Source organism: Macrobrachium nipponense, chromosome 21 (assembly GCF_015104395.2).
Source record: "Macrobrachium nipponense isolate FS-2020 chromosome 21, ASM1510439v2, whole genome shotgun sequence".
In the NCBI taxonomy this organism is placed as follows: domain Eukaryota; kingdom Metazoa; phylum Arthropoda; class Malacostraca; order Decapoda; family Palaemonidae; genus Macrobrachium; species Macrobrachium nipponense.
In genome coordinates this window covers 7470097-7477500 of record NC_087212.1, presented here as the reverse complement: position 1 = coordinate 7477500, position 7404 = coordinate 7470097, and positions in this window count along the sequence as shown.

The window sequence follows — 7404 nt, the reverse complement described above, 5'->3', positions numbered from 1 at the left end:
CCTCACAAACCACCAACAGTCACATTTCATGGGATTTTCATCCTTTTCTTTGGATGTGGCTGATTTTGAGGACTCTTCTCTTGTTAGTATGATTGCCCCCATAAACTGGGTGGACAGGTCCAGTGACCGTGGTACTTTTGCACTGGATTATGTTGGAAGTGGTACTGTGTCAGTGCCAATGTTTTCTTCAGAGTTTAGCAAAATTGCTTACGGACCAACTACACTAATGTCTGGTGTGGCTAACTTCAAAATTGATATTTTGAATTCTGAAATAGCCCTCACAGTGAAACGACCTTTGAGTGGAACTGCAGCATATTCATTAACGGAACACTCGGATTATGATTATGATGATTATGATAATGCATCAGATGAAACAGCCCACACAGGGAAACAACTTTTAAATAATGATTATGATTACATCTTTAGTGCTGGAGCAAAATATCACTTAGGATTATATTCTAATACAGCCATCACAATGGAACAACCTTTGAGTGAAACTATTACTTATTTAATAATAAGCCCTTCAGCTTATAATGATTTTGTATCTAATGTTCAAACAAAGGAATGTTCAGGATCTCTTACAACTGTTTTGGAAGAGGAATCCACTGTTAATGGTTATTTTTCTCACCAAAAAGATTTTGTATCCTTCAATGCACTGAGTCCTGTCCCTTTGAACAATGTCTTTGCTATTTCCTCAAGGGAACATTCTTCATTTACCACAGTAAAACAAATATGGAAAACACTTGCATTTTCTTTCCCAGAGAAGGTAGGAATAGAAAGCTATAGTGGAGAAACATACAGTGCATCAAATCTTGTAACTGTGCCTGTGGATGTTTCCACTCCTTTTGATATTCACCCATCATCACCAAGCATAGACAATTTAGAACAATCATCAGCTGAAATGAGTGAATATGGCTCAGTTGTAGCAGTTTATTCTAAGAATGAAAAGTTGGAAGCTGGCTGTATATCATGTGAAACCACTGTGAAAGAAACTTGGAAAACACCTGCAATCTCTTCCGCAGATAAGGTTGGAATGGAAGGCTATAATGGAGAAATATCAGAGAACTTTGGTTTTACATACAGTGCATCAAATCATGTAACTATGCCTGTGGATGTTTCACCTTCTTTTGATATTCACCCATCATCACCAGGCATAGAAGATTTAGAAGAATCTTCTGCTGAAACAAGTGAATATGACCCACGTGTAGAAAGTTATCGTGAGAATGAAAAGTTGATAGATGGCTGTATATCATGTGATACCACTGTGAAAGAAATACCATGGAAAACTCCTGTCCTTTCTTCCCTAGATAAGGTAGGACTGGAAGGCTATAATGGAGAAAGATCAGATGGTAACTTTATGTTTATGTACAGTGCATCAAATCTTGTAACTGTGCCTCTGGATGTTTCCACTCCTTTTGATATTCGCCCATCATCACCAAGCATAGATGATTTAGAACAATCATCAGCTACAATGAGTAAAACTACACTAATTGTAGAAGATTTACGTGAGAATGGAAAGTTGTTAGAAGGCTGTATATCATGTGATGCTGGTAGATCATTGGATGTCTCTCCAGATACAGTCAAGGCTATAGATATTTCATCAAGAGAAAGTATTTTAGAGCATTCTAGTGCCGACTCGATCTTTGCCATTTATTATACAGATGTATTGACAAATTATGCAGTTGGTGAAGTTACCAAAACTTTGCCTATATCAGAAGAAGGTAGAGGGTTTATTCCTCAAAGAATTCATAGCTTTAATGAGCCATTCTCAGTTTCTTTATCCGAGGAAACACTAGACTTAGCAAAGCCTTCAAATAGATATGACAGTGTTCCATCTCCTATGTATGTTTTACTAATTTCAGGGATTGATAGGAACCTTCAAGATTTCCCTGCTGTGACTACTGCAGTAAAAAGTAATTATCCTGAAGAAGTGACAATGCTGAGTTCTCAACTGCAGTTGGTACAGGAATCCAAAGTTCCTTTAGGTAATATGAGAGAGAGATATTTAAATGAGTATTTAAATCAGTATAAGACTGCCATGAACAGCTATGATTCTGAAATTTCAGTCCTTCCCATTGATTATGTGTATCCTGCTCAGACAACATTAACAGAGTTATTTCCAAGTTCAACCTTGGATATCATACCATCCCTTTCAGATAAAGTTTCACCTGAATATTCAAGTTTCTTGAATTGGCAACAGCACATCATAAATTCTAAAGAATTTTCAGATGACTATATGGAGCAGAGTTCATTAGTGAGCTCATTGTTCAACAGAAGGATGAATGCAAAAGGAATAGTGAAATATGGTACAAATAACTCGGGGAAGTTGACAGAGTCATCACCTATCTCAAGCTCAGCAAGTAAGTATGATACTGATGATGCTTCAAGTTTTACTACTGTATGGCGTAGTTCTATAGTCTTTGTAGATATAGCATCTGAGCTTAGTTCCAGTTCAGTGAAAAATTACCCAAGTGAAACTGTAACTCATAAACAAACTGTTGATGTTACAGGAAAATATGAAAGTAATTATAAAGATAAGAGTTTGCACAGTGAGACCAAAAATAAGAGCATATTGTTAAAAGGAAGACAGGGAGATTCAGGAACGTGGAAGGAAAATGTTTTTGTATTAAAAACGGTAAAAGATTTATCTGCAAACAATGTCAACAGGAGTATCAATACGACTAGTGCAAGCTCATTTGAAAGCACTTTAAGACCAGGTGAAACTCCAAGTGCATCTGTAATCGTAATGCACAGTATGTTGCCTCCAGCACATTCTCACTTCCATGTCAGTGTCCCTTCAGAAGTATCCAGTAAATGTCACGGCGCAATGAACACTTACATGACTCAGCACAGGACATATATTAAATGTATAAGTTGTACATTTATATTCAAGTCTTACATTGGTATTGTTCCCAGTACATTGCTTGTGCAGAATTTTCCTGTCACCAAAACTCAAGACCAACATGTTGATGATTTAAATGAACCACTTGAATTTGAGGAGGTGGATTTTAACCAATTCCAAATAACTACCTTTGCCAGTGACAGAGTCACTGATGTACAGTACTCTGCCATTGATTCATCTGTGCCAAGTGTTACACATCAGGATACTATTAGTAAGTTCACTCACATAAGCATGGTTAATGTGGCTACAGCCTATGATGGTTATAACTACCATGATTTCAGTGAAGATATGAATGAAAGAAATATAGATGATCAGCACTCGACTTCACCTGCATCCACAACTTATGTTGAAAGTGAAAGTGCCACTTATACCACTGCCATTAATGCTGTTAAAGTGGGTAGAGCTTATGGTGATGTCCACCATGAGCTTAGTGAAGATGCAACAACCACCGATGACAGCACAACAAAACAACCGGAGTATTTTGTTAGTGATGTACACCTAGAAAATATTGTAAATTACATTAATGAATTCAGAAGATTTGCATCACATAATTTCAGTCAGAGTAGTCAGTACAGTGAGGTAGTGGGCAAAAATATTGAAGTTATTCTTAACTGTAGTTACAATTATTTCTGGACCCTTAGACATAAATTTGCCTCTATGATAAGTAATTATTCTTATTTTGACGATTGTAAGAAGCGTTTGGAATTTGTACAAAAGCTCTCTGGTCATTATGCTTTTTCACCCAATGACGTTATATTGTTAACCACAATAAGAGATGCTCCCTGGTTGAATGAGCTGATTTCCATTTTGGATATTAAACTCAGAAAGTCTCGGGGTCAGCCTGTTACTGTTGAGGAAGAAGTGAAGTTTAAAAATATTGCAGAAACTGATAATAAAACTCTCTCTTCACCTCCCCCTATGGTTACAATTGTAAAAGAAGCAATTTATGGCAAGATAAATAAGATATCAAATGTAAGGGAAATGATATCTCGGTTTATGAAAAGGCAGAATAAAGGTCATATTTCACGACTGATTAGAGAGGCTGTCTCTGTCCCTTATGACATACTTCATCTCAGTGATGAATTAGGAAAATACTCTAAGGAAGACCCATTATATATTGTGACCCATCGGGAAGCTTTTCTAAAGCTGGTAGAAGATTACTTCAGATTTAAGACTTATTACTTTAGCCATTCTGGGATACATTCAGATGAAATTGATAAGCTCTTGAAGAAAAATGACGTATTATTAGAAATTTTCGAACATGATCTTGCCCATCTTGAAAATAATGAAAAAAGTAAATTAAATGACATTTCAGATAGACTACATAACAATACTGTACAGTTTCCTTCGTTAAAGCGCAGATATTTCAGCCTGAGCCTTGATGAACCAACTTCCCAAGAGAAAATGTTGTTGGAATACTACTGTAATCTAGATGAGATGTTATATACCTTCATTTTTGAAGCAATCAATGGAAGTAACCTCTCGGAAGATCTTCATGCCATAGTAAATGAAATGCAGGAAAATATGGATGTCTTATCGGATTACATCCAGAGTTTTTATAAGAATCAACATGATTTGCCCTTAAGAAGTGAAGAAAAATTGGGCATAAGAATAAACTGGAATAAATCTAGTAATGTAAATGAGAAAGTCTTAGCACAGTGGCAGGGCCTGTCTGGCGACATAGCTTCAATATGCAAGTGTGTTATGACGCTGAATGGACTTCAGAAGGCAGATTGTAGTGGTGTTTCAAAGCAAGTCTTAGGCAATGCCTTTAGTCTTGATGCTTTAAATGTTTCAAGAGTCTTGGTGAAGTATTTAAAGAGTATTAATTTCTTATTACGAGATATTAATGAAATTGACATTGTAAATGAAGATGCTGGGTTGCACGTAAATTTAACGGATTGTTTGTTAAATGTTTTAACAACAACAAAAAGTATTTTCAGTGATATCCACTTGTCTCATAAACATATAAATTCTGACACATTATGGAACCAGGAGAGTTGCTTGAATGCTACTATTGGTTTCAGTAAAAAGCCAGCTAGTATGTTTGTCACCAGTCAGTTTTTCCAGAACCTAGATTATTTAAAACCATTGATTTTATATACATTTGTAGAGACTAAACATGCAATAGATTGCCTTGAAGCTTTGGACTTGGAGTATGAAAACAGACTTAATCAGCCACCAGTAATTTTACATGTCCCACTAAATGCACAGAATTCATCTTATGAAAACACCACTATATTTGAACAAACAGTAGACCATTCAGCAAGTCATTCTGCTAGGTCAAGCTTTTTGTGTGACAGAGATGTGGGCCATCTAGAGTACTTGCTTAATCTTACCAGAAAAATAATTCGTATGAACCCCATGAATAAAACAAAAGTGTTGAGTAAATCAAAGCCGCCTGATTCCATTGCAGTAAGTAGCACTGCAAACGATGTTCTTTTGACCTTGAACTCTATTATTAATTACTTGCAACAGTGTACATCCAGAGTGAGTTTAGATGATCTTGATGAACTCCTCAAGAACCACCAACTTTTGATGAAAGATATTGAAGGCCATATAAGTCCTCTGTCGGATGAAGCCAAGCTAAAAGTTTTGATGATTTATGGGGAATCATTAGGTGGTCGAGCAGCAGTAGCTGAAAATTTAATACTTCGGGATATAGAGAAAGGAAATTTAACAGCCGAAAGTGAAGGGGAATTTGAAGTGTTTGGATTTTTTGTTCATGGCAGAGTTGCTAAGTATGATTTAAAAGAGCTATCAGTGTTACCTTCACCACTGTCTCCTGCATCTGCTACATCTTTAAAGTATATTAATGAAAATATGAATAAATTGAGCCGTGTAATTATTCAAGGAGGGTTATTTGTTTCAACCATGAATGAAGTAAATGTAGAACATCTTACACAGCATGCTGTTCCTGTAAGTAGGATCAGTGTGTATGGTAACATCCATTTCAAGCAAAAAGTTGCTGTTGTAGGTGATATGAATGTGCAAAGAATTAATGGCCTCATGGCAGAGAACTTTGTGTTATGTAAGGGTAATCCGGAATTCAGTCTGCCAGTAACTTTTATGAAGGATATACATGTTGATGGTAATGTTGCATTGACAGACTTAATAAATGACATGGATATCAGTTCATTCAGTAAGAGGATTGTACTAACAAATTCCCGGCACATAGTTATTGAAAAGGATGTAATCTTCACAAGTTTAAAGGCTGAGAGGGTTAATAGTCGTAAAATAAAAATCTCGGGAGTTCCATTAGAAAAGGTGGTTAAGAAAGGGGAAGTGTCTGTATTAACAGGTAACAAGACATTCCTGTCATTGCAAGTGGCAGACTCTACGAGGTTTAGTGCCTTGGATGTGCAATACATTAATGATCTTAATATACCAGTAATGTTCAGAGACTCTCTGTGGAAAAATTCAGATGAGCAACAAATGATTACATATGTTGGACATCTAAGAACCTGTCATGTTAATAATAGTTTAACAACTAGAGGAATCTCTTATCTGAGTGTTCATAATAATTATTCTACTGTGCATTTACCAAGATTTTTTAAAAATGTCATTTATAGTGATGAAGAGGTTGTTGTTTCAAGAGTCATCATACGTGGCAATGCAAATGTTCTTTCATTGATTTTTTTTAACACTTTGGATGGTACTGCATCTGATACCTTCAGTAATGGATGGCTTTTGAAAACAGCTGATCAAACTGTATCAGGCAAAATTTATGCAGCTGATGTCAGTTCCTATTCTGTTGCAGTGAGAGAGAGGGGAACAATTTTTGATGTTGACATAGAACTTTTAAATCGTGCAGTTAAAGTAAATGAATCGATTACATTTATAAGGGACATTAATGTGGCTAGACTTCTGTCTAATAGGTCAATTTCAGTTGAAGGATTGGTGCAAAGCATGAATATACCTGTTGAAAGTATTTCCAAGTTGGATGAAGTAGTGATTATCACTGCACCAAAATTATTTTTAGTGTCTACATTTGCAAAAACGATAAGCTTGTCAGGATTGTTAAACTCCATACACTTAGGGAAACACTGTCATACCTCTTCCAGTCGCAATATATCCATAATAGGCAATGTGCATTTAATTCAGAACACATTTTCCCAGTCATTAAAATTTGATAGTAATTTCATAAATGAAAATTTCTTAGAAGTATATTGGCATAAGGACAGAAATGTAGAAATTAGATTTAAAATGACATTTAAACATGTATCAGTGGTAGAAATTAATGCCACAGTTAATAATGTGGACTTGAGAGGTTTAGATTCTAAAGTCTTGCATAGAACTTGTAATGATTGGAACCGTTTACAAGGGCAATCATATATTAAGAATCTTATCACGAAAGCATTACTCACCAAATCGGTTCTTGGTTCAACTTTAAATGGCATTGCTATTGAATCCTTCAGTAACCTTTTACAGAAGATTGGTAATCAAGTCTTCACTGGGAATGTAACTCTTAATAGGATTTCAGTAGAAGGAAATGTTTCTAT